Source organism: Sturnus vulgaris, chromosome 2 (genome assembly GCF_052056855.1).
Source record: "Sturnus vulgaris isolate bStuVul1 chromosome 2, bStuVul1.hap1, whole genome shotgun sequence".
Lineage (NCBI taxonomy): Eukaryota > Metazoa > Chordata > Aves > Passeriformes > Sturnidae > Sturnus > Sturnus vulgaris.
In genome coordinates, this window is record NC_142244.1 from 19,815,700 (window position 1) to 19,841,139 (window position 25,440).

General features: G+C 63.2%; 2 long non-coding RNA genes across 9 annotated transcripts; both read left to right on the forward strand.

The window, feature by feature from the left end:
• The first annotated feature begins 3,308 nt into the window (after nt 1-3,308).
• Nucleotides 3,309-13,670, forward strand: LOC148224651 (uncharacterized). 5 transcript variants are annotated; one of them, XR_015800991.1, is made up of 10 exons: nt 3,309-4,210; nt 4,358-6,198; nt 6,352-6,483; nt 6,631-8,473; nt 8,628-8,759; nt 8,913-10,755; nt 10,910-11,041; nt 11,195-13,037; nt 13,192-13,323; nt 13,477-13,670. It is a non-coding gene; the product is annotated as an uncharacterized LOC148224651 (long non-coding RNA). The 5 variants fall into 5 exon arrangements; XR_015800968.1 differs by lacking the exon at nt 6,352-6,483; XR_015800977.1 differs by lacking the exons at nt 6,352-6,483; nt 13,192-13,323.
• A 58-nt stretch (nt 13,671-13,728) lies between these two features.
• Nucleotides 13,729-24,789, forward strand: LOC148224652 (uncharacterized). 4 transcript variants are annotated; one of them, XR_015800998.1, is made up of 9 exons: nt 13,729-15,318; nt 15,751-17,593; nt 17,748-17,879; nt 18,033-19,875; nt 20,029-20,160; nt 20,314-22,156; nt 22,311-22,442; nt 22,596-24,438; nt 24,593-24,789. It is a non-coding gene; the product is annotated as an uncharacterized LOC148224652 (long non-coding RNA). The 4 variants fall into 4 exon arrangements; XR_015801001.1 differs by lacking the exon at nt 22,311-22,442; XR_015800999.1 differs by lacking the exon at nt 20,029-20,160.
• Nucleotides 24,790-25,440: the final 651 nt, after the last annotated feature.

The following is a 25,440-nucleotide window of genomic DNA, read 5'->3' on the forward strand; positions in this document are numbered from 1 at the left end:
AGACGTTTTTGAGGAAAAGTCTGAGGTAATGTGGGGCAGATGGGCGGAGAAAGTTTTTGATAAAAACCTGAGGTAATTTTTAAGACCCAGAGGGATCATTTTTTGAGATCAAATCTAAGGAAATCTGCAAGGGAATGAGTTAATATTTTGAAAGAAAAATCTTAGGTAATCTGTAAAGACTAGCATGAACACTGAGGGAAAGACGGCGTCCCGAAGTAATTCTGAGAGGGTATGAGTGTCAGTGAGGGGAGTGGCAGGTGTCCCGGTGTCACTGTGTGCTTCTGAGGTGACATGAGGGTCCCTGAGGGCGTATAGACGCCGCTTGTGTCGCCGACTGGCACGGTTAGGGCGCCTTTCCCCCCGAGCCGGGGCGGCTCGGTCCCGTTCCCCTCAGAAATAACGGCGGGAACCCAGACGCGCGGTGCACGCCGGGAGCGGCTGCTCGGTCCCGATCCCCTCAGAAATAAGGGCGGGAACTGAGACGCGCGGTGTCGGCTTTAAGCCGCCGCACCGTCCCGCTCCCCTCAGACGAAACCGCGGTAACCCAGACTCGCGGTGTACGCCGTGTCGGCGAGGCTCCGGGGGGAGTTACAGGCGCGATCGGGGAGACGCCGTGAGACAACCCCTGGGTGAGACGTAGCGGCGGTCACAGAACTGTGCAGTTCGTGAGGGGAAAAGTTGAGATAAGTCAGAGGGAACAGCAAGAATTTAATGTGGGAAGATTGTTTGAATACGGAGGCGTTGTGTGTGGGGCAAGAATGAACATTTAGGGGTAAAATGGAACTGTTTGGGAGCAAAAGCTGCGGTAATGTCTGAGGGCCATGGAGCGGACATTTTCTGCGGTCAAATCTGAGGGGTTCTCTAGGGGAGACAGTTTTTGAGGAAAAGTCTGAGGTAATGTGTGGCAGATGGGCGGAAAAAATTTTGTGATAAAACCTGAGGTAATTTTTAAGAGCCAGAGGGATCATTTTTTGAGATCAAATCTAAGGAAATCTGCAAGGGAATGAATGAATATTTTGAAAGAAAAGTCTTAGGTAATGTGTAAGCACCAGAATGAACACTGAGGGAAAGATGGCGTCCCGAAGTGATTCTGAGGGGGGTATGAGGGTCACTGAGGGAATATGAGTGTCAGTGAGGGGAGTGGCAGGTGTCCCGGTGTCACTGAGGGAGTAACATGTCACTGAAGGTGTGGCTGATTGTCCGTGTGCTTCTGAGGTGACATGAGGGTCCCTGAGGGGATGTGGGTGTGAAGCCCAGATCTGGGCAGGAGAGTAAAACACAGAAGTCAGGTAACTATAGAGCAGGTATTTGTTTATTCAGAGCTGCGAGTGAGGTGGATCTCTGCCCAACCCTCAGTCAATCTTCTTTAGCCTTAAGTTTAATTTGCAGAGTCCTCCTATGCTATGTCACAGCTACAACGTATCATGACTATAGTTGTATTTGTATCCAGCTGTATAATGTTATTGTAACAAGTTGTTGATTTTGTGTGTGTGTCATGTGTTTCTGGTGGTGACTTCTGTAGTCTTTCTCATAGTTGAAGGTTTTATCTCAATGTCCTGCATATGCCTGGTGCTTCTTGTTTTGTTTTTTTTTAAATCTAACTTATTTTTAGTTAATTTAGAGTTTTTAAGTTCCATTAACACTTGCTATTTTGCTCTAGATGATGCTTGTTAGCTGACTGGCGTGGTTGTGTCTCTTGTTTTGCCTGCACATCTTGCTACAATATTACTTATGGCTAAGGCTTTGTTACAAACAATTTAGGATGGTGCTTGTTACCTAACTGACATTATTGTCTTGGTCCTTTTGCCTGCACATGTATCTACGATATTACTTGCAGTTAAGGCTGTGTTACATGCCACTTAGGATTTAGATGCTGCATGTGCTCCTTTGAGGGGGATCACTAGGGCCATGTGAGAGTGGGCAGGTGTGCCTTATTTCTCTGAGTGGACGTGAGCATCCCTGAGGGCAGGTGGTGTGAAGCCCAAAACTGGGCAGGAGAGTAAAACACAGAAGACAAGGGGGCTATAGAGAAGGTGTTTGTTTATTCAGAGCTGCGAGTGAGGTGGATCTCTGCCCAACCCTCAGTCAATCTTCTTTAGCCTTAAGTTTAATTTGCAGAGTCCTCCTATGCTATGTCACAGCTACAACGTATCATGACCATGCTTGTATTTGCATCCAGCTGTATAATGTTATTGTAACAAGTTGTTGATTTTGTGTGTGTGTCATGTGTTTCTGGTGGTGACTTCTGTAGTCTTTCTCATAGTTGAAGGTTTTATCTCAATGTCCTGCATATGCCTGGTGCTTCTTGTTTTTTTTTTTTAAATCTAACTTCTTTTTAGTTAATTTAGAGTTTTTAAGTTCAATTAACACTTGCTATTTTGCTCTAGATGATGCTTGTTAGCTGACTGGCATGGTTGTGTCTCTTGTTTTGCCTGCACATCTTGCTACAATATTACTTATGGCTAAGGCTTTGTTACAAACAATTTAGGATGGTGCTTGTTACCTAACTGACATTATTGTCTTGGTCCTTTTGCCTGCACATGTATCTACTTGCAGTTAAGGCTGTGTTACATACCACTTAGGATTCAGATGCTACATGTGCTCCTCTGAGGGGGATCACGAGGGCCATTTGAGAGAGAGCAGGTGTGCCATGTTCCTCTGTGCCGGTCACTGAAGGGGTGGAAAATACCCTGTGTGTTGCTGAAAGGGCATGAGATTTAGTGAAAGTGTGGCAATACCCTGTGGTCTTGTTGAAGCGGGTCTCTGAAGGAGTGATGTATGCGCTGCATGTTGCTGAGGGGACGGGAAGCTCATTTAGGGCGGACTCAGGTGCCTCCGGAATCGATGAGGAACCGTGAAAGTGTCTGAGAGGCACATGGCGTATGCTGCATATAACTGAGGCAGGACATAATGGGATGTGGGCCATGGCAAGAACGTGAGGGTCACTTAGTGGGCAGATGCAAGATGGTTGCCTATTGCTCATAGGGATGCAGATGGAGACGTCTGTACGCCGTCATGCTTATTCATAGTACAGGACTTCCTAGAACGGCCAAATAAGTAGGATTGTGTGAAAGACTGTGTCTTTGCTGATGACCCTTAAGCTGTTGTGCTCCTTTGGCTGGCCCAAAACAGGAGCAACACTATAAGGCTGGCGAGAGAACATGTCTCAAAAGCTCAAGGGGCAAAAAGAACTCCCTGACCCGCAGCCCAACCGCCCTGTAAGGAGGGCAGGGCATTTCCCCAGCAGTGGCAGCTTTCTGGGTGCTGGTGGCCCCAGGGCAGCGTGATGCCCTGTACTCGTGGCACGTCACAGCCTTTGTCCCTGTGCCAGCCCCTTGTCCCATTGTCCCCAGGAGCCGGCCCAGGTCCCTGTAAGCAGGGCTGGGGAGGCTGCTTTAGCCAGGTGACAGGAACGACTGTTCCCGGGCCCTTGCCAGGGTGCAGGTTGGAGAAGTGCTGGTGCCACCTCCCTGGCGGCCTCGTTGAGGAGGCTGGAGGGGCTCCTGCAGACGGCTGTGTTGCCGTGCTGCGCTGCGGCCGGGCTCTGGCCGGCCCCTAAGCGGGGCGCAGGCCAGAGCCTGTGCTCCGTGGTGCTTGTTGGGGGGTGCCGGGCTGTGGGGGGCGGCCCCGTAAGTGGGGTTGCGTGCGTCCCCTGGGCTCGGCGGGCGGTTGGAGGGACCCCCTGTAATCAGGCGGGTAGCCCTGGCCCCGGCCTTGCAGAGGCGTGGGGCCAGGAGTCATGGGGCCGGGCGTGCGCCCTCCCTGTCCTCAGGGCTGGGCTCCCGGCCCCTGGGGCCCTTTGGCTGTAGGCCGTGAGTTGGACAGCCTGTGTTTAGAGTGTGGTTCCTGTTGCCGTGGGGGAAGGCCGAGCTCTGTGGCTCCCTGGGTGAGGACCGGCCTGTAAGCAGGCTGTAGGTCTGGGAGCCTTTGTGCGCCCTTCAGCTGGCAGCCTGCGTGGGGCGCCCTCCTCTTTAGTGGGGAGTGCCCCGGAATTGGAGAGAAGGAGCCTCCGTAGGCCTTGGGGCCCAGGGCCGCCCTGTAGGTCGGGGCCGGTGCTCTGGAGTCTTGGGCACTTTGCAGTCCAGGCAGCGGCTTGAGCCCCCTGTAAGCAGGGCTGCAGCCTCTTGCCCGCTGCTTTGCATGCCCAGCTTCTTTTGCCCAGAGGGCCCGGCCCCCAGCACGGCGTGGGACCTTGGCAGATGTCGAGATGGTGAGTCAAGCTGGAGTTGGAAGCTTTTGGGCAGCTGGGGGGGTCTGTGGGTGGCTGCTGGGGGATCTGGCTGTGGGGCTGTTGGGTGGCGGTTGCCGTCGGGAGCTGGAGCTTCCGAGGCCTGAGTGTGTCGCCGTGGGTTGGCAGAAGCCGCACGACGACGGGGAAGAGCGACCGCTTCGAGCTCAAGAGTAGACCTGCGAGGCAAGAGGAGGCTTGGAGCTGAAGATGGGGCACGAGAGGCCCTCTGGGCAAAGGGCCTTCCTGGCATGGCCAGAGCACCTTCAGTGTGCCGCGGCTGACTTTGCGCTGGGCGACCTCCCTGCAAGCAGGGCCTGGTCTTTGCTGTTGTTGGCGTTTTGCCGTTGTGCTCCTTTGGCTGCCCGGAGAGAGGGGCGACCCTGTAAAGGAGGGTGAGAGCCCCTGTCTCCGCACCTGAGGGGGGAAACAGAGCTCCCGAGCCCCCAGCCCGGCCGCCCTGTAAGCAGGGCAGGGCATTTCCCCAGCTGCGGCAGCTTTCTGGCTGCTGCTGGCCCCTGGGCGGCGTGACCCCCTGTACTCGGGGCGTGTCACAGCCTTTGTCCCTGTGCCAGCCCTGGAACGCCTCAGGGTGTTGAGGCCCCTGTGGCCTCCTTAGAGAGCAGTGTGGTACAGGTCTGATGCTTTTATCTCCTACTGAGCAGAAGGGATGGCTCCCTTGAGCATATTGGCTGCACAGAACTTGCTCCCTCTTCTGGGACTGTCTTCCCCTCCCTCTCTCTCTCCCTCCCTCCTTCCCCTGCCTTCCTCTTAGTTGGTGTGAGTGAGCGAGTGAGTTTGTGCTTTGGCCCCCCCTTTAGAAATAGAGCAGTGTAGCTTAGACTTCCCAGGAGGGAAAGAGGAGCTCTGTGCAGCCAGAGGCAGGTCCCCAAAAATGCTTTGGTGGAGAAAGTGTCCGACCTTGCCCCTGCTTTCTGAGGAGGGCACGAAGCCGCTTAGCGGTAGCGTGGGCAGCGTGACCCGCCTGTAGCCAGGGCCTGGGTCTGGGCCGACGGTGCCCTTTGTGCCGGTGAGCTGGCAGCGTGACGCCCTGTACTCGGGGCACGTCACAGCCTTTGTCCCTGTGCCAGCCCCTTGTCCCATTGTCCCCAGGAGCCGGCCCAGGTCCCTGTAAGCAGGGCTGGGGAGGCTGCTTTAGCCAGGTGACAGGAACGACTGTTCCCGGGCCCTTGCCAGGGTGCAGGTTGGAGAAGTGCTGGTGCCACCTCCCTGGCGGCCTCGTTGAGGAGGCTGGAGGGGCTCCTGCAGACGGCTGTGTTGCCGTGCTGCGCTGCGGCCGGGCTCTGGCCGGCCCCTAAGCGGGGCGCAGGCCAGAGCCTGTGCTCCGTGGTGCTTGTTGGGGGGTGCCGGGCTGCGGGGGGCGGCCCCGTAAGTGGGGTTGCGTGCGTCCCCTGGGCTCGGCGGGCGGTTGGAGGGACCCCCTGTAATCAGGCGGGTAGCCCTGGCCCCGGCCTTGCAGAGGCGTGGGGCCAGGAGTCATGGGGCCGGGCGTGCGCCCTCCCTGTCCTCAGGGCTGGGCTCCCGGCCCCTGGGGCCCTTTGGCTGTAGGCCGTGAGTTGGACAGCCTGTGTTTAGAGTGTGGTTCCTGTTGCCGTGGGGGAAGGCCGAGCTCTGTGGCTCCCTGGGTGAGGACCGGCCTGTAAGCAGGCTGTAGGTCTGGGAGCCTTTGTGCGCCCTTCAGCTGGCAGCCTGCGTGGGGCGCCCTCCTCTTTAGTGGGGAGTGCCCCGGAATTGGAGAGAAGGAGCCTCCGTAGGCCTTGGGGCCCAGGGCCGCCCTGTAGGTCGGGGCCGGTGCTCTGGAGTCTTGGGCACTTTGCAGTCCAGGCAGCGGCTTGAGCCCCCTGTAAGCAGGGCTGCAGCCTCTTGCCCGCTGCTTTGCATGCCCAGCTTCTTTTGCCCAGAGGGCCCGGCCCCCAGCACGGCGTGGGACCTTGGCAGATGTCGAGATGGTGAGTCAAGCTGGAGTTGGAAGCTTTTGGGCAGCTGGGGGGGGGGGGGTCTGTGGGTGGCTGCTGGGGGATCTGGCTGTGGGGCTGTTGGGTGGCGGTTGCCGTCGGGAGCTGGAGCTTCCGAGGCCTGAGTGTGTCGCCGTGGGTTGGCAGAAGCCACAGGACGACGGGGCAAGCGTGACCGCTTCGAGCTCAAGAGTAGACCTGCGAGGCAAGAGGAGGCTTGGAGCTGAAGAGGGGGCCTGGCTCCCAGCACGGCGTGGGACTTGGGCAGACGTCGAGCTGGTGAGTCAAGCTGGAGTTGGAAGCTTTTGGGCAGCTGGGGGGGTCTGTGGGTGGCTGCTGGGGGATCTGGCTGTGGGGCTGTTGGGTGGCGGTTGCCGTCGGGAGCTGGAGCTTCCGAGGCCTGAGTGTGTCGCCGTGGGTTGGCAGAAGCCGCACGACGACGGGGAAGAGCGACCGCTTCGAGCTCAAGAGTAGACCTGCGAGGCAAGAGGAGGCTTGGAGCTGAAGATGGGGCACGAGAGGCCCTCTGGGCAAAGGGCCTTCCTGGCATGGCCAGAGCACCTTCAGTGTGCCGCGGCTGACTTTGCGCTGGGCGACCTCCCTGCAAGCAGGGCCTGGTCTTTGCTGTTGTTGGCGTTTTGCCGTTGTGCTCCTTTGGCTGCCCGGAGAGAGGGGCGACCCTGTAAAGGAGGGTGAGAGCCCCTGTCTCCGCACCTGAGGGGGGAAACAGAGCTCCCCGAGCCCCCAGCCCGGCCGCCCTGTAAGCAGGGCAGGGCATTTCCCCAGCTGCGGCAGCTTTCTGGCTGCTGCTGGCCCCTGGGCGGCGTGACCCCCTGTACTCGGGGCGTGTCACAGCCTTTGTCCCTGTGCCAGCCCTGGAACGCCTCAGGGTGTTGAGGCCCCTGTGGCCTCCTTAGAGAGCAGTGTGGTACAGGTCTGATGCTTTTATCTCCTACTGAGCAGAAGGGATGGCTCCCTTGAGCATATTGGCTGCACAGAACTTGCTCCCTCTTCTGGGACTGTCTTCCCCTCCCTCTCTCTCTCCCTCCCTCCTTCCCCTGCCTTCCTCTTAGTTGGTGTGAGTGAGCGAGTGAGTTTGTGCTTTGGCCCCCCCTTTAGAAATAGAGCAGTGTAGCTTAGACTTCCCAGGAGGGAAAGAGGAGCTCTGTGCAGCCAGAGGCAGGTCCCCAAAAATGCTTTGGTGGAGAAAGTGTCCGACCTTGCCCCTGCTTTCTGAGGAGGGCACGAAGCCGCTTAGCGGTAGCGTGGGCAGCGTGACCCGCCTGTAGCCAGGGCCTGGGTCTGGGCCGACGGTGCCCTTTGTGCCGGTGAGCTGGCAGCGTGACGCCCTGTACTCGGGGCACGTCACAGCCTTTGTCCCTGTGCCAGCCCCTTGTCCCATTGTCCCCAGGAGCCGGCCCAGGTCCCTGTAAGCAGGGCTGGGGAGGCTGCTTTAGCCAGGTGACAGGAACGACTGTTCCCGGGCCCTTGCCAGGGTGCAGGTTGGAGAAGTGCTGGTGCCACCTCCCTGGCGGCCTCGTTGAGGAGGCTGGAGGGGCTCCTGCAGACGGCTGTGTTGCCGTGCTGCGCTGCGGCCGGGCTCTGGCCGGCCCCTAAGCGGGGCGCAGGCCAGAGCCTGTGCTCCGTGGTGCTTGTTGGGGGGTGCCGGGCTGCGGGGGGCGGCCCCGTAAGTGGGGTTGCGTGCGTCCCCTGGGCTCGGCGGGCGGTTGGAGGGACCCCCTGTAATCAGGCGGGTAGCCCTGGCCCCGGCCTTTGCAGAGGCGTGGGGCCAGGAGTCATGGGGCCGGGCGTGTGCCCTCCCTGTCCTCAGGGCTGGGCTCCCGGCCCCTGGGGCCCTTTGGCTGTAGGCCGTGAGTTGGACAGCCTGTGTTTAGAGTGTGGTTCCTGTTGCCGTGGGGGAAGGCCGAGCTCTGTGGCTCCCTGGGTGAGGACCGGCCTGTAAGCAGGCTGTAGGTCTGGGAGCCTTTGTGCGCCCTTCAGCTGGCAGCCTGCGTGGGGCGCCCTCCTCTTTAGTGGGGAGTGCCCCGGAATTGGAGAGAAGGAGCCTCCGTAGGCCTTGGGGCCCAGGGCCGCCCTGTAGGTCGGGGCCGGTGCTCTGGAGTCTTGGGCACTTTGCAGTCCAGGCAGCGGCTTGAGCCCCCTGTAAGCAGGGCTGCAGCCTCTTGCCCGCTGCTTTGCATGCCCAGCTTCTTTTGCCCAGAGGGCCCGGCCCCCAGCACGGCGTGGGACCTTGGCAGACGTCGAGCTGGTGAGTCAAGCTGGAGTTGGAAGCTTTTGGGCAGCTGGGGGGGGGGTGGGTCTGTGGGTGGCTGCTGGAGGATCTGGCTGTGGGGCTGTTGGGTGGCGGTTGCCGTCGGGAGCTGGAGCTTCCGAGGCCTGAGTGTGTCGCCGTGGGTTGGCAGAAGCCACAGGACGACGGGGCAAGCGTGACCGCTTCGAGCTCAAGAGTAGACCTGCGAGGCAAGAGGAGGCTTGGAGCTGAAGAGGGGGCCCGGCTCCCAGCACGGCGTGGGACTTGGGCAGACGTCGAGCTGGTGAGTCAAGCTGGAGTTGGAAGCTTTTGGGCAGGTGGGGGGGGGTGGGTCTGTAGGTGGCTGCTGGGGGATCTGGCTGTGGGGCTGTTGGGTGGCGGTTGCCGTCGGGAGCTGGAGCTTCCGAGGCCTGAGTGTGTCGCCGTGGGTTGGCAGAAGCCGCACGACGACGGGGAAGAGCGACCGCTTCGAGCTCAAGAGTAGACCTGCGAGGCAAGAGGAGGCTTGGAGCTGAAGATGGGGCACGAGAGGCCCTCTGGGCAAAGGGCCTTCCTGGCATGGCCAGAGCACCTTCAGTGTGCCGCGGCTGACTTTGCGCTGGGCGACCTCCCTGCACGCAGGGCCTGGTCTTTGCTGTTGTTGGCGTTTTGCCATTGTGCTCCTTTGGCTGCCCGGAGAGAGGGGCGACCCTGTAAAGGAGGGCGAGAGCCCCTGTCTCCGCACCTGAGGGGGGAAACAGAGCTCCCCGAGCCCCCAGCCCGGCCGCCCTGTAAGCAGGGCAGGGCATTTCCCCAGCTGCGGCAGCTTTCTGGCTGCTGCTGGCCCCTGGGCGGCGTGACCCCCTGTACTCGGGGCGTGTCACAGCCTTTGTCCCTGTGCCAGCCCTGGAGCGCCTCAGGGTGTTGAGGCCCCTGTGGCCTCCTTAGAGAGCAGTGTGGTACAGGTCTGATGCTTTTATCTCCTACTGAGCAGAAGGGATGGCTCCCTTGAGCATATTGGCTGCACAGAACTTGCTCCCTCTTCTGGGACTGTCTTCCCCTCCCTCTCTCTCTCCCTCCCTCCTTCCCCTGCCTTCCTCTTAGTTGGTGTGAGTGAGCGAGTGAGTTTGTGCTTTAGCCCCCCCTTTAGAAATAGAGCAGTGTAGCTTAGACTTCCCAGGAGGGAAAGAGGAGCTCTGTGCAGCCAGAGGCAGGTCCCCAAAAATGCTTTGGTGGAGAAAGTGTCCGACCTTGCCCCTGCTTTCTGAGGAGGGCACGAAGCCGCTTAGCGGTAGCGTGGGCAGCGTGACCCGCCTGTAGCCAGGGCCTGGGTCTGGGCCGACGGTGCCCTTTGTGCCGGTGAGCTGGCAGCGTGACGCCCTGTACTCGGGGCACGTCACAGCCTTTGTCCCTGTGCCAGCCCCTTGTCCCATTGTCCCCAGGAGCCGGCCCAGGTCCCTGTAAGCAGGGCTGGGGAGGCTGCTTTAGCCAGGTGACAGGAACGACTGTTCCCGGGCCCTTGCCAGGGTGCAGGTTGGAGAAGTGCTGGTGCCACCTCCCTGGCGGCCTCGTTGAGGAGGCTGGAGGGGCTCCTGCAGACGGCTGTGTTGCCGTGCTGCGCTGCGGCCGGGCTCTGGCCGGCCCCTAAGCGGGGCGCAGGCCAGAGCCTGTGCTCCGTGGTGCTTGTTGGGGGGTGCCGGGCTGCGGGGGGCGGCCCCGTAAGTGGGGTTGCGTGCGTCCCCTGGGCTCGGCGGGCGGTTGGAGGGACCCCCTGTAATCAGGCGGGTAGCCCTGGCCCCGGCCTTTGCAGAGGCGTGGGGCCAGGAGTCATGGGGCCGGGCGTGTGCCCTCCCTGTCCTCAGGGCTGGGCTCCCGGCCCCTGGGGCCCTTTGGCTGTAGGCCGTGAGTTGGACAGCCTGTGTTTAGAGTGTGGTTCCTGTTGCCGTGGGGGAAGGCCGAGCTCTGTGGCTCCCTGGGTGAGGACCGGCCTGTAAGCAGGCTGTAGGTCTGGGAGCCTTTGTGCGCCCTTCAGCTGGCAGCCTGCGTGGGGCGCCCTCCTCTTTAGTGGGGAGTGCCCCGGAATTGGAGAGAAGGAGCCTCCGTAGGCCTTGGGGCCCAGGGCCGCCCTGTAGGTCGGGGCCGGTGCTCTGGAGTCTTGGGCACTTTGCAGTCCAGGCAGCGGCTTGAGCCCCCTGTAAGCAGGGCTGCAGCCTCTTGCCCGCTGCTTTGCATGCCCAGCTTCTTTTGCCCAGAGGGCCCGGCCCCCAGCACGGCGTGGGACCTTGGCAGACGTCGAGCTGGTGAGTCAAGCTGGAGTTGGAAGCTTTTGGGCAGGTGGGGGGGGGGTGGGTCTGTGGGTGGCTGCTGGAGGATCTGGCTGTGGGGCTGTTGGGTGGCGGTTGCCGTCGGGAGCTGGAGCTTCCGAGGCCTGAGTGTGTCGCCGTGGGTTGGCAGAAGCCACAGGACGACGGGGCAAGCGTGACCGCTTCGAGCTCAAGAGTAGACCTGCGAGGCAAGAGGAGGCTTGGAGCTGAAGAGGGGGCCCGGCTCCCAGCACGGCGTGGGACTTGGGCAGACGTCGAGCTGGTGAGTCAAGCTGGAGTTGGAAGCTTTTGGGCAGGTGGGGGGGGGTGGGTCTGTAGGTGGCTGCTGGGGGATCTGGCTGTGGGGCTGTTGGGTGGCGGTTGCCGTCGGGAGCTGGAGCTTCCGAGGCCTGAGTGTGTCGCCGTGGGTTGGCAGAAGCCGCACGACGACGGGGAAGAGCGACCGCTTCGAGCTCAAGAGTAGACCTGCGAGGCAAGAGGAGGCTTGGAGCTGAAGATGGGGCACGAGAGGCCCTCTGGGCAAAGGGCCTTCCTGGCATGGCCAGAGCACCTTCAGTGTGCCGCGGCTGACTTTGCGCTGGGCGACCTCCCTGCAAGCAGGGCCTGGTCTTTGCTGTTGTTGGCGTTTTGCCGTTGTGCTCCTTTGGCTGCCCGGAGAGAGGGGCGACCCTGTAAAGGAGGGTGAGAGCCCCTGTCTCCGCACCTGAGGGGGGAAACAGAGCTCCCCGAGCCCCCAGCCCGGCCGCCCTGTAAGCAGGGCAGGGCATTTCCCCAGCTGCGGCAGCTTTCTGGCTGCTGCTGGCCCCTGGGCGGCGTGACCCCCTGTACTCGGGGCGTGTCACAGCCTTTGTCCCTGTGCCAGCCCTGGAACGCCTCAGGGTGTTGAGGCCCCTGTGGCCTCCTTAGAGAGCAGTGTGGTACAGGTCTGATGCTTTTATCTCCTACTGAGCAGAAGGGATGGCTCCCTTGAGCATATTGGCTGCACAGAACTTGCTCCCTCTTCTGGGACTGTCTTCCCCTCCCTCTCTCTCTCCCTCCCTCCTTCCCCTGCCTTCCTCTTAGTTGGTGTGAGTGAGCGAGTGAGTTTGTGCTTTGGCCCCCCCTTTAGAAATAGAGCAGTGTAGCTTAGACTTCCCAGGAGGGAAAGAGGAGCTCTGTGCAGCCAGAGGCAGGTCCCCAAAAATGCTTTGGTGGAGAAAGTGTCCGACCTTGCCCCTGCTTTCTGAGGAGGGCACGAAGCCGCTTAGCGGTAGCGTGGGCAGCGTGACCCGCCTGTAGCCAGGGCCTGGGTCTGGGCCGACGGTGCCCTTTGTGCCGGTGAGCTGGCAGCGTGACGCCCTGTACTCGGGGCACGTCACAGCCTTTGTCCCTGTGCCAGCCCCTTGTCCCATTGTCCCCAGGAGCCGGCCCAGGTCCCTGTAAGCAGGGCTGGGGAGGCTGCTTTAGCCAGGTGACAGGAACGACTGTTCCCGGGCCCTTGCCAGGGTGCAGGTTGGAGAAGTGCTGGTGCCACCTCCCTGGCGGCCTCGTTGAGGAGGCTGGAGGGGCTCCTGCAGACGGCTGTGTTGCCGTGCTGCGCTGCGGCCGGGCTCTGGCCGGCCCCTAAGCGGGGCGCAGGCCAGAGCCTGTGCTCCGTGGTGCTTGTTGGGGGGTGCCGGGCTGCGGGGGGCGGCCCCGTAAGTGGGGTTGCGTGCGTCCCCTGGGCTCGGCGGGCGGTTGGAGGGACCCCCTGTAATCAGGCGGGTAGCCCTGGCCCCGGCCTTTGCAGAGGCGTGGGGCCAGGAGTCATGGGGCCGGGCGTGTGCCCTCCCTGTCCTCAGGGCTGGGCTCCCGGCCCCTGGGGCCCTTTGGCTGTAGGCCGTGAGTTGGACAGCCTGTGTTTAGAGTGTGGTTCCTGTTGCCGTGGGGGAAGGCCGAGCTCTGTGGCTCCCTGGGTGAGGACCGGCCTGTAAGCAGGCTGTAGGTCTGGGAGCCTTTGTGCGCCCTTCAGCTGGCAGCCTGCGTGGGGCGCCCTCCTCTTTAGTGGGGAGTGCCCCGGAATTGGAGAGAAGGAGCCTCCGTAGGCCTTGGGGCCCAGGGCCGCCCTGTAGGTCGGGGCCGGTGCTCTGGAGTCTTGGGCACTTTGCAGTCCAGGCAGCGGCTTGAGCCCCCTGTAAGCAGGGCTGCAGCCTCTTGCCCGCTGCTTTGCATGCCCAGCTTCTTTTGCCCAGAGGGCCCGGCCCCCAGCACGGCGTGGGACCTTGGCAGACGTCGAGCTGGTGAGTCAAGCTGGAGTTGGAAGCTTTTGGGCAGGTGGGGGGGGGGTGGGTCTGTGGGTGGCTGCTGGAGGATCTGGCTGTGGGGCTGTTGGGTGGCGGTTGCCGTCGGGAGCTGGAGCTTCCGAGGCCTGAGTGTGTCGCCGTGGGTTGGCAGAAGCCACAGGACGACGGGGCAAGCGTGACCGCTTCGAGCTCAAGAGTAGACCTGCGAGGCAAGAGGAGGCTTGGAGCTGAAGAGGGGGCCCGGCTCCCAGCACGGCGTGGGACTTGGGCAGACGTCGAGCTGGTGAGTCAAGCTGGAGTTGGAAGCTTTTGGGCAGGTGGGGGGGGGTGGGTCTGTAGGTGGCTGCTGGGGGATCTGGCTGTGGGGCTGTTGGGTGGCGGTTGCCGTCGGGAGCTGGAGCTTCCGAGGCCTGAGTGTGTCGCCGTGGGTTGGCAGAAGCCGCACGACGACGGGGAAGAGCGACCGCTTCGAGCTCAAGAGTAGACCTGCGAGGCAAGAGGAGGCTTGGAGCTGAAGATGGGGCACGAGAGGCCCTCTGGGCAAAGGGCCTTCCTGGCATGGCCAGAGCACCTTCAGTGTGCCGCGGCTGACTTTGCGCTGGGCGACCTCCCTGCACGCAGGGCCTGGTCTTTGCTGTTGTTGGCGTTTTGCCGTTGTGCTCCTTTGGCTGCCCGGAGAGAGGGGCGACCCTGTAAAGGAGGGCGAGAGCCCCTGTCTCCGCACCTGAGGGGGGAAACAGAGCTCCCCGAGCCCCCAGCCCGGCCGCCCTGTAAGCAGGGCAGGGCATTTCCCCAGCTGCGGCAGCTTTCTGGCTGCTGCTGGCCCCTGGGCGGCGTGACCCCCTGTACTCGGGGCGTGTCACAGCCTTTGTCCCTGTGCCAGCCCTGGAACGCCTCAGGGTGTTGAGGCCCCTGTGGCCTCCTTAGAGAGCAGTGTGGTACAGGTCTGATGCTTTTATCTCCTACTGAGCAGAAGGGATGGCTCCCTTGAGCATATTGGCTGCACAGAACTTGCTCCCTCTTCTGGGACTGTCTTCCCCTCCCTCTCTCTCTCCCTCCCTCCTTCCCCTGCCTTCCTCTTAGTTGGTGTGAGTGAGCGAGTGAGTTTGTGCTTTGGCCCCCCCTTTAGAAATAGAGCAGTGTAGCTTAGACTTCCCAGGAGGGAAAGAGGAGCTCTGTGCAGCCAGAGGCAGGTCCCCAAAAATGCTTTGGTGGAGAAAGTGTCCGACCTTGCCCCTGCTTTCTGAGGAGGGCACGAAGCCGCTTAGCGGTAGCGTGGGCAGCGTGACCCGCCTGTAGCCAGGGCCTGGGTCTGGGCCGACGGTGCCCTTTGTGCTGGTGAGCTGGCAGCGTGACGCCCTGTACTCGGGGCACGTCACAGCCTTTGTCCCTGTGCCAGCCCCTTGTCCCATTGTCCCCAGGAGCCGGCCCAGGTCCCTGTAAGCAGGGCTGGGGAGGCTGCTTTAGCCAGGTGACAGGAACGACTGTTCCCGGGCCCTTGCCAGGGTGCAGGTTGGAGAAGTGCTGGTGCCACCTCCCTGGCGGCCTCGTTGAGGAGGCTGGAGGGGCTCCTGCAGACGGCTGTGTTGCCGTGCTGCGCTGCGGCCGGGCTCTGGCCGGCCCCTAAGCGGGGCGCAGGCCAGAGCCTGTGCTCCGTGGTGCTTGTTGGGGGGTGCCGGGCTGCGGGGGGCGGCCCCGTAAGTGGGGTTGCGTGCGTCCCCTGGGCTCGGCGGGCGGTTGGAGGGACCCCCTGTAATCAGGCGGGTAGCCCTGGCCCCGGCCTTGCAGAGGCGTGGGGCCAGGAGTCATGGGGCCGGGCGTGCGCCCTCCCTGTCCTCAGGGCTGGGCTCCCGGCCCCTGGGGCCCTTTGGCTGTAGGCCGTGAGTTGGACAGCCTGTGTTTAGAGTGTGGTTCCTGTTGCCGTGGGGGAAGGCCGAGCTCTGTGGCTCCCTGGGTGAGGACCGGCCTGTAAGCAGGCTGTAGGTCTGGGAGCCTTTGTGCGCCCTTCAGCTGGCAGCCTGCGTGGGGCGCCCTCCTCTTTAGTGGGGAGTGCCCCGGAATTGGAGAGAAGGAGCCTCCGTAGGCCTTGGGGCCCAGGGCCGCCCTGTAGGTCGGGGCCGGTGCTCTGGAGTCTTGGGCACTTTGCAGTCCAGGCAGCGGCTTGAGCCCCCTGTAAGCAGGGCTGCAGCCTCTTGCCCGCTGCTTTGCATGCCCAGCTTCTTTTGCCCAGAGGGCCCGGCCTCCAGCACGGCGTGGGACCTTGGCAGACGTCGAGCTGGTGAGTCAAGCTGGAGTTGGAAGCTTTTGGGCAGCTGGGGGGGGGGGGGTCTGTGGGTGGCTGCTGGGGGATCTGGCTGTGGGGCTGTTGGGTGGCGGTTGCCGTCGGGAGCTGGAGCTTCCGAGGCCTGAGTGTGTCGCCGTGGGTTGGCAGAAGCCACAGGACGACGGGGCAAGCGTGACCGCTTCGAGCTCAAGAGTAGACCTGCGAGGCAAGAGGAGGCTTGGAGCTGAAGAGGGGGCCTGGCTCCCAGCACGGCGTGGGACTAGGGCAGACGTTGAGCTGGTGAGTCAAGCTGGAGTTGGAAGCTTTTGGGCAGCTGGGGGGGTCTGTGGGTGGCTGCTGGGGGATCTGGCTGTGGGGCTGTTGGGTGGCGGTTGCCGTCGGGAGCTGGAGCTTCCGAGGCCTGAGTGTGTCGCCGTGGGTTGGCAGAAGCCGCACGACGACGGGGAAGAGCGACCGCTTCGAGCTCAAGAGTAGACCTGCGAGGCAAGAGGAGGCTTGGAGCTGAAGATGGGGCACGAGAGGCCCTCTGGGCAAAGGGCCTTCCTGGCATGGCCAGAGCACCTTCAGTGTGCCGCGGCTGACTTTGCGCTGGGCGACCTCCCTGCAAGCAGGGCCTGGTCTTTGCTGTTGTTGGCGTTTTGCCGTTGTGCTCCTTTGGCTGCCCGGAGAGAGGGGCGACCCTGTAAAGGAGGGTGAGAGCCCCTGTCTCCGCACCTGAGGGGGGAAACAGAGCTCCCCGAGCCCCCAGCCCGGCCGCCCTGTAAGCAGGGCAGGGCATTTCCCCAGCTGCGGCAGCTTTCTGGCTGCTGCTGGCCCCTGGGCGGCGTGACCCCCTGTACTCGGGGCGTGTCACAGCCTTTGTCCCTGTGCCAGCCCTGGAACGCCTCAGGGTGTTGAGGCCCCTGTGGCCTCCTTAGAGAGCAGTGTGGTACAGGTCTGATGCTTTTATCTCCTACTGAGCAGAAGGGATGGCTCCCTTGAGCATATTGGCTGCACAGAACTTGCTCCCTCTTCTGGGACTGTCTTCCCCTCCCTCTCTCTCTCCCTCCCTCCTTCCCCTGCCTTCCTCTTAGTTGGTGTGAGTGAGCGAGTGAGTTTGTGCTTTGGCCCCCCCTTTAGAAATAGAGCAGTGTAGCTTAGACTTCCCAGGAGGGAAAGAGGAGCTCTGTGCAGCCAGAGGCAGGTCCCCAAAAATGCTTTGGTGGAGAAAGTGTCCGACCTTGCCCCTGCTTTCTGAGGAGGGCACGAAGCCGCTTAGCGGTAGCGTGGGCAGCGTGACCCGCCTGTAGCCAGGGCCTGGGTCTGGGCCGACGGTGCCCTTTGTGCTGGTGAGCTGGCAGCGTGACGCCCTGTACTCGGGGCACGTCACAGCCTTTGTCCCTGTGCCAGCCCCTTGTCCCATTGTCCCCAGGAGCCGGCCCAGGTCCCTGTAAGCAGGGCTGGGGAGGCTGCTTTAGCCAGGTGACAGGAACGACTGTTCCCGGGCCCTTGCCAGGGTGCAGGTTGTAGAAGTGCTGGTGCCACCTCCCTGGCGGCCTCGTTGAGGAGGCTGGAGGGGCTCCTGCAGACGGCTGTGTTGCCGTGCTGCGCTGCGGCCGGGCTCTGGCCGGCCCCTAAGCGGGGCGCAGGCCAGAGCCTGTGCTCCGTGGTGCTTGTTGGGGGGTGCCGGGCTGCGGGGGGCGGCCCCGTAAGTGGGGTTGCGTGCGTCCCCTGGGCTCGGCGGGCGGTTGGAGGGACCCCCTGTAATCAGGCGGGTAGCCCTGGCCCCGGCCTTTGCAGAGGCGTGGGGCCAGGAGTCATGGGGCCGGGCGTGTGCCCTCCCTGTCCTCAGGGCTGGGCTCCCGGCCCCTGGGGCCCTTTGGCTGTAGGCCGTGAGTTGGACAGCCTGTGTTTAGAGTGTGGTTCCTGTTGCCGTGGGGGAAGGCCGAGCTCTGTGGCTCCCTGGGTGAGGACCGGCCTGTAAGCAGGCTGTAGGTCTGGGAGCCTTTGTGCGCCCTTCAGCTGGCAGCCTGCGTGGGGCGCCCTCCTCTTTAGTGGGGAGTGCCCCGGAATTGGAGAGAAGGAGCCTCCGTAGGCCTTGGGGCCCAGGGCCGCCCTGTAGGTCGGGGCCGGTGCTCTGGAGTCTTGGGCACTTTGCAGTCCAGGCAGCGGCTTGAGCCCCCTGTAAGCAGGGCTGCAGCCTCTTGCCCGCTGCTTTGCATGCCCAGCTTCTTTTGCCCAGAGGGCCCGGCCCCCAGCACGGCGTGGGACCTTGGCAGACGTCGAGCTGGTGAGTCAAGCTGGAGTTGGAAGCTTTTGGGCAGGTGGGGGGGGGGTGGGTCTGTGGGTGGCTGCTGGAGGATCTGGCTGTGGGGCTGTTGGGTGGCGGTTGCCGTCGGGAGCTGGAGCTTCCGAGGCCTGAGTGTGTCGCCGTGGGTTGGCAGAAGCCACAGGACGACGGGGCAAGCGTGACCGCTTCGAGCTCAAGAGTAGACCTGCGAGGCAAGAGGAGGCTTGGAGCTGAAGAGGGGGCCCGGCTCCCAGCACGGCGTGGGACTTGGGCAGACGTCGAGCTGGTGAGTCAAGCTGGAGTTGGAAGCTTTTGGGCAGGTGGGGGGGGGTGGGTCTGTAGGTGGCTGCTGGGGGATCTGGCTGTGGGGCTGTTGGGTGGCGGTTGCCGTCGGGAGCTGGAGCTTCCGAGGCCTGAGTGTGTCGCCGTGGGTTGGCAGAAGCCGCACGACGACGGGGAAGAGCGACCGCTTCGAGCTCAAGAGTAGACCTGCGAGGCAAGAGGAGGCTTGGAGCTGAAGATGGGGCACGAGAGGCCCTCTGGGCAAAGGGCCTTCCTGGCATGGCCAGAGCACCTTCAGTGTGCCGCGGCTGACTTTGCGCTGGGCGACCTCCCTGCACGCAGGGCCTGGTCTTTGCTGTTGTTGGCGTTTTGCCATTGTGCTCCTTTGGCTGCCCGGAGAGAGGGGCGACCCTGTAAAGGAGGGCGAGAGCCCCTGTCTCCGCACCTGAGGGGGGAAACAGAGCTCCCCGAGCCCCCAGCCCGGCCGCCCTGTAAGCAGGGCAGGGCATTTCCCCAGCTGCGGCAGCTTTCTGGCTGCTGCTGGCCCCTGGGCGGCGTGACCCCCTGTACTCGGGGCGTGTCACAGCCTTTGTCCCTGTGCCAGCCCTGGAGCGCCTCAGGGTGTTGAGGCCCCTGTGGCCTCCTTAGAGAGCAGTGTGGTACAGGTCTGATGCTTTTATCTCCTACTGAGCAGAAGGGATGGCTCCCTTGAGCATATTGGCTGCACAGAACTTGCTCCCTCTTCTGGGACTGTCTTCCCCTCCCTCTCTCTCTCCCTCCCTCCTTCCCCTGCCTTCCTCTTAGTTGGTGTGAGTGAGCGAGTGAGTTTGTGCTTTAGCCCCCCCTTTAGAAATAGAGCAGTGTAGCTTAGACTTCCCAGGAGGGAAAGAGGAGCTCTGTGCAGCCAGAGGCAGGTCCCCAAAAATGCTTTGGTGGAGAAAGTGTCCGACCTTGCCCCTGCTTTCTGAGGAGGGCACGAAGCCGCTTAGCGGTAGCGTGGGCAGCGTGACCCGCCTGTAGCCAGGGCCTGGGTCTGGGCCGACGGTGCCCTTTGTGCCGGTGAGCTGGCAGCGTGACGCCCTGTACTCGGGGCACGTCACAGCCTTTGTCCCTGTGCCAGCCCCTTGTCCCATTGTCCCCAGGAGCCGGCCCAGGTCCCTGTAAGCAGGGCTGGGGAGGCTGCTTTAGCCAGGTGACAGGAACGACTGTTCCCGGGCCCTTGCCAGGGTGCAGGTTGTAGAAGTGCTGGTGCCACCTCCCTGGCGGCCTCGTTGAGGAGGCTGGAGGGGCTCCTGCAGACGGCTGTGTTGCCGTGCTGCGCTGCGGCCGGGCTCTGGCCGGCCCCTAAGCGGGGCGCAGGCCAGAGCCTGTGCTCCGTGGTGCTTGTTGGGGGGTGCCGGGCTGCGGGGGGCGGCCCCGTAAGTGGGGTTGCGTGCGTCCCCTGGGCTCGGCGGGCGGTTGGAGGGACCCCCTGTAATCAGGCGGGTAGCCCTGGCCCCGGCCTTTGCAGAGGCGTGGGGCCAGGAGTCATGGGGCCGGGCGTGTGCCCTCCCTGTCCTCAGGGCTGGGCTCCCGGCCCCTGGGGCCCTTTGGCTGTAGGCCGTGAGTTGGACAGCCTGTGTTTAGAGTGTGGTTCCTGTTGCCGTGGGGGAAGGCCGAGCTCTGTGGCTCCCTGGGTGAGGACCGGCCTGTAAGCAGGCTGTAGGTCTGGGAGCCTTTGTGCGCCCTTCAGCTGGCAGCCTGCGTGGGGCGCCCTCCTCTTTAGTGGGGAGTGCCCCGGAATTGGAGAGAAGGAGCCTCCGTAGGCCTTGGGGCCCAGGGCCGCCCTGTAGGTCGGGGCCGGTGCTCTGGAGTCTTGGGCACTTTGCAGTCCAGGCAGCGGCTTGAGCCCCCTGTAAGCAGGGCTGCAGCCTCTTGCCCGCTGCTTTGCATGCCCAGCTTCTTTTGCCCAGAGGGCCCGGCCCCCAGCACGGCGTGGGACCTTGGCAGACGTCGAGCTGGTGAGTCAAGCTGGAGTTGGAAGCTTTTGGGCAGGTGGGGGGGGGTGGGTCTGTGGGTGGCTGCTGGAGGATCTGGCTGTGGGGCTGTTGGGTGGCGGTTGCCGTCGGGAGCTGGAGCTTCCGAGGCCTGAGTGTGTCGCCGTGGGTTGGCAGAAGCCACAGGACGACGGGGCAAGCGTGACCGCTTCGAGCTCAAGAGTAGACCTGCGAGGCAAGAGGAGGCTTGGAGCTGAAGAGGGGGCCCGGCTCCCAGCACGGCGTGGGACTTGGGCAGACGTCGAGCTGGTGAGTCAAGCTGGAGTTGGAAGCTTTTGGGCAGGTGGGGGGGGGTGGGTCTGTAGGTGGCTGCTGGGGGATCTGGCTGTGGGGCTGTTGGGTGGCGGTTGCCGTCGGGAGCTGGAGCTTCCGAGGCCTGAGTGTGTCGCCGTGGGTTGGCAGAAGCCGCACGACGACGGGGAAGAGCGACCGCTTCGAGCTCAAGAGTAGACCTGCGAGGCAAGAGGAGGCTTGGAGCTGAAGATGGGGCACGAGAGGCCCTCTGGGCAAAGGGCCTTCCTGGCATGGCCAGAGCACCTTCAGTGTGCCGCGGCTGACTTTGCGCTGGGCGACCTCCCTGCAAGCAGGGCCTGGTCTTTGCTGTTGTTGGCGTTTTGCCGTTGTGCTCCTTTGGCTGCCCGGAGAGAGGGGCGACCCTGTAAAGGAGGGTGAGAGCCCCTGTCTCCGCACCTGAGGGGGGAAACAGAGCTCCCCGAGCCCCCAGCCCGGCCGCCCTGTAAGCAGGGCAGGGCATTTCCCCAGCTGCGGCAGCTTTCTGGCTGCTGCTGGCCCCTGGGCGGCGTGACCCCCTGTACTCGGGGCGTGTCACAGCCTTTGTCCCTGTGCCAGCCCTGGAACGCCTCAGGGTGTTGAGGCCCCTGTGGCCTCCTTAGAGAGCAGTGTGGTACAGGTCTGATGCTTTTATCTCCTACTGAGCAGAAGGGATGGCTCCCTTGAGCATATTGGCTGCACAGAACTTGCTCCCTCTTCTGGGACTGTCTTCCCCTCCCTCTCTCTCTCCCTCCCTCCTTCCCCTGCCTTCCTCTTAGTTGGTGTGAGTGAGCGAGTGAGTTTGTGCTTTGGCCCCCCCTTTAGAAATAGAGCAGTGTAGCTTAGACTTCCCAGGAGGGAAAGAGGAGCTCTGTGCAGCCAGAGGCAGGTCCCCAAAAATGCTTTGGTGGAGAAAGTGTCCGACCTTGCCCCTGCTTTCTGAGGAGGGCACGAAGCCGCTTAGCGGTAGCGTGGGCAGCGTGACCCGCCTGTAGCCAGGGCCTGGGTCTGGGCCGACGGTGCCCTTTGTGCCGGTGAGCTGGCAGCGTGACGCCCTGTACTCGGGGCACGTCACAGCCTTTGTCCCTGTGCCAGCCCCTTGTCCCATTGTCCCCAGGAGCCGGCCCAGGTCCCTGTAAGCAGGGCTGGGGAGGCTGCTTTAGCCAGGTGACAGGAACGACTGTTCCCGGGCCCTTGCCAGGGTGCAGGTTGTAGAAGTGCTGGTGCCACCTCCCTGGCGGCCTCGTTGAGGAGGCTGGAGGGGCTCCTGCAGACGGCTGTGTTGCCGTGCTGCGCTGCGGCCGGGCTCTGGCCGGCCCCTAAGCGGGGCGCAGGCCAGAGCCTGTGCTCCGTGGTGCTTGTTGGGGGGTGCCGGGCTGCGGGGGGCGGCCCCGTAAGTGGGGTTGCGTGCGTCCCCTGGGCTCGGCGGGCGGTTGGAGGGACCCCCTGTAATCAGGCGGGTAGCCCTGGCCCCGGCCTTTGCAGAGGCGTGGGGCCAGGAGTCATGGGGCCGGGCGTGTGCCCTCCCTGTCCTCAGGGCTGGGCTCCCGGCCCCTGGGGCCCTTTGGCTGTAGGCCGTGAGTTGGACAGCCTGTGTTTAGAGTGTGGTTCCTGTTGCCGTGGGGGAAGGCCGAGCTCTGTGGCTCCCTGGGTGAGGACCGGCCTGTAAGCAGGCTGTAGGTCTGGGAGCCTTTGTGCGCCCTTCAGCTGGCAGCCTGCGTGGGGCGCCCTCCTCTTTAGTGGGGAGTGCCCCGGAATTGGAGAGAAGGAGCCTCCGTAGGCCTTGGGGCCCAGGGCCGCCCTGTAGGTCGGGGCCGGTGCTCTGGAGTCTTGGGCACTTTGCAGTCCAGGCAGCGGCTTGAGCCCCCTGTAAGCAGGGCTGCAGCCTCTTGCCCGCTGCTTTGCATGCCCAGCTTCTTTTGCCCAGAGGGCCCGGCCCCCAGCACGGCGTGGGACCTTGGCAGACGTCGAGCTGGTGAGTCAAGCTGGAGTTGGAAGCTTTTGGGCAGGTGGGGGGGGGGTGGGTCTGTGGGTGGCTGCTGGAGGATCTGGCTGTGGGGCTGTTGGGTGGCGGTTGCCGTCGGGAGCTGGAGCTTCCGAGGCCTGAGTGTGTCGCCGTGGGTTGGCAGAAGCCACAGGACGACGGGGCAAGCGTGACCGCTTCGAGCTCAAGAGTAGACCTGCGAGGCAAGAGGAGGCTTGGAGCTGAAGAGGGGGCCCGGCTCCCAGCACGGCGTGGGACTTGGGCAGACGTCGAGCTGGTGAGTCAAGCTGGAGTTGGAAGCTTTTGGGCAGGTGGGGGGGGGTGGGTCTGTAGGTGGCTGCTGGGGGATCTGGCTGTGGGGCTGTTGGGTGGCGGTTGCCGTCGGGAGCTGGAGCTTCCGAGGCCTGAGTGTGTCGCCGTGGGTTGGCAGAAGCCGCACGACGACGGGGAAGAGCGACCGCTTCGAGCTCAAGAGTAGACCTGCGAGGCAAGAGGAGGCTTGGAGCTGAAGATGGGGCACGAGAGGCCCTCTGGGCAAAGGGCCTTCCTGGCATGGCCAGAGCACCTTCAGTGTGCCGCGGCTGACTTTGCGCTGGGCGACCTCCCTGCACGCAGGGCCTGGTCTTTGCTGTTGTTGGCGTTTTGCCATTGTGCTCCTTTGGCTGCCCGGAGAGAGGGGCGACCCTGTAAAGGAGGGCGAGAGCCCCTGTCTCCGCACCTGAGGGGGGAAACAGAGCTCCCCGAGCCCCCAGCCCGGCCGCCCTGTAAGCAGGGCAGGGCATTTCCCCAGCTGCGGCAGCTTTCTGGCTGCTGCTGGCCCCTGGGCGGCGTGACCCCCTGTACTCGGGGCGTGTCACAGCCTTTGTCCCTGTGCCAGCCCTGGAGCGCCTCAGGGTGTTGAGGCCCCTGTGGCCTCCTTAGAGAGCAGTGTGGTACAGGTCTGATGCTTTTATCTCCTACTGAGCAGAAGGGATGGCTCCCTTGAGCATATTGGCTGCACAGAACTTGCTCCCTCTTCTGGGACTGTCTTCCCCTCCCTCTCTCTCTCCCTCCCTCCTTCCCCTGCCTTCCTCTTAGTTGGTGTGAGTGAGCGAGTGAGTTTGTGCTTTAGCCCCCCCTTTAGAAATAGAGCAGTGTAGCTTAGACTTCCCAGGAGGGAAAGAGGAGCTCTGTGCAGCCAGAGGCAGGTCCCCAAAAATGCTTTGGTGGAGAAAGTGTCCGACCTTGCCCCTGCTTTCTGAGGAGGGCACGAAGCCGCTTAGCGGTAGCGTGGGCAGCGTGACCCGCCTGTAGCCAGGGCCTGGGTCTGGGCCGACGGTGCCCTTTGTGCCGGTGAGCTGGCAGCGTGACGCCCTGTACTCGGGGCACGTCACAGCCTTTGTCCCTGTGCCAGCCCCTTGTCCCATTGTCCCCAGGAGCCGGCCCAGGTCCCTGTAAGCAGGGCTGGGGAGGCTGCTTTAGCCAGGTGACAGGAACGACTGTTCCCGGGCCCTTGCCAGGGTGCAGGTTGTAGAAGTGCTGGTGCCACCTCCCTGGCGGCCTCGTTGAGGAGGCTGGAGGGGCTCCTGCAGACGGCTGTGTTGCCGTGCTGCGCTGCGGCCGGGCTCTGGCCGGCCCCTAAGCGGGGCGCAGGCCAGAGCCTGTGCTCCGTGGTGCTTGTTGGGGGGTGCCGGGCTGCGGGGGGCGGCCCCGTAAGTGGGGTTGCGTGCGTCCCCTGGGCTCGGCGGGCGGTTGGAGGGACCCCCTGTAATCAGGCGGGTAGCCCTGGCCCCGGCCTTTGCAGAGGCGTGGGGCCAGGAGTCATGGGGCCGGGCGTGTGCCCTCCCTGTCCTCAGGGCTGGGCTCCCGGCCCCTGGGGCCCTTTGGCTGTAGGCCGTGAGTTGGACAGCCTGTGTTTAGAGTGTGGTTCCTGTTGCCGTGGGGGAAGGCCGAGCTCTGTGGCTCCCTGGGTGAGGACCGGCCTGTAAGCAGGCTGTAGGTCTGGGAGCCTTTGTGCGCCCTTCAGCTGGCAGCCTGCGTGGGGCGCCCTCCTCTTTAGTGGGGAGTGCCCCGGAATTGGAGAGAAGGAGCCTCCGTAGGCCTTGGGGCCCAGGGCCGCCCTGTAGGTCGGGGCCGGTGCTCTGGAGTCTTGGGCACTTTGCAGTCCAGGCAGCGGCTTGAGCCCCCTGTAAGCAGGGCTGCAGCCTCTTGCCCGCTGCTTTGCATGCCCAGCTTCTTTTGCCCAGAGGGCCCGGCCCCCAGCACGGCGTGGGACCTTGGCAGACGTCGAGCTGGTGAGTCAAGCTGGAGTTGGAAGCTTTTGGGCAGGTGGGGGGGGGGTGGGTCTGTGGGTGGCTGCTGGAGGATCTGGCTGTGGGGCTGTTGGGTGGCGGTTGCCGTCGGGAGCTGGAGCTTCCGAGGCCTGAGTGTGTCGCCGTGGGTTGGCAGAAGCCGCACGACGACGGGGAAGAGCGACCGCTTCGAGCTCAAGAGTAGACCTGCGAGGCAAGAGGAGGCTTGGAGCTGAAGATGGGGCACGAGAGGCCCTCTGGGCAAAGGGCCTTCCTGGCATGGCCAGAGCACCTTCAGTGTGCCGCGGCTGACTTTGCGCTGGGCGACCTCCCTGCACGCAGGGCCTGGTCTTTGCTGTTGTTGGCGTTTTGCCGTTGTGCTCCTTTGGCTGCCCGGAGAGAGGGGCGACCCTGTAAAGGAGGGCGAGAGCCCCTGTCTCCGCACCTGAGGGGGGAAACAGAGCTCCCCGAGCCCCCAGCCCGGCCGCCCTGTAAGCAGGGCAGGGCATTTCCCCAGCTGCGGCAGCTTTCTGGCTGCTGCTGGCCCCTGGGCGGCGTGACCCCCTGTACTCGGGGCGTGTCACAGCCTTTGTCCCTGTGCCAGCCCTGGAGCGCCTCAGGGTGTTGAGGCCCCTGTGGCCTCCTTAGAGAGCAGTGTGGTACAGGTCTGATGCTTTTATCTCCTACTGAGCAGAAGGGATGGCTCCCTTGAGCATATTGGCTGCACAGAACTTGCTCCCTCTTCTGGGACTGTCTTCCCCTCCCTCTCTCTCTCCCTCCCTCCTTCCCCTGCCTTCCTCTTAGTTGGTGTGAGTGAGCGAGTGAGTTTGTGCTTTAGCCCCCCCTTTAGAAATAGAGCAGTGTAGCTTAGACTTCCCAGGAGGGAAAGAGGAGCTCTGTGCAGCCAGAGGCAGGTCCCCAAAAATGCTTTGGTGGAGAAAGTGTCCGACCTTGCCCCTGCTTTCTGAGGAGGGCACGAAGCCGCTTAGCGGTAGCGTGGGCAGC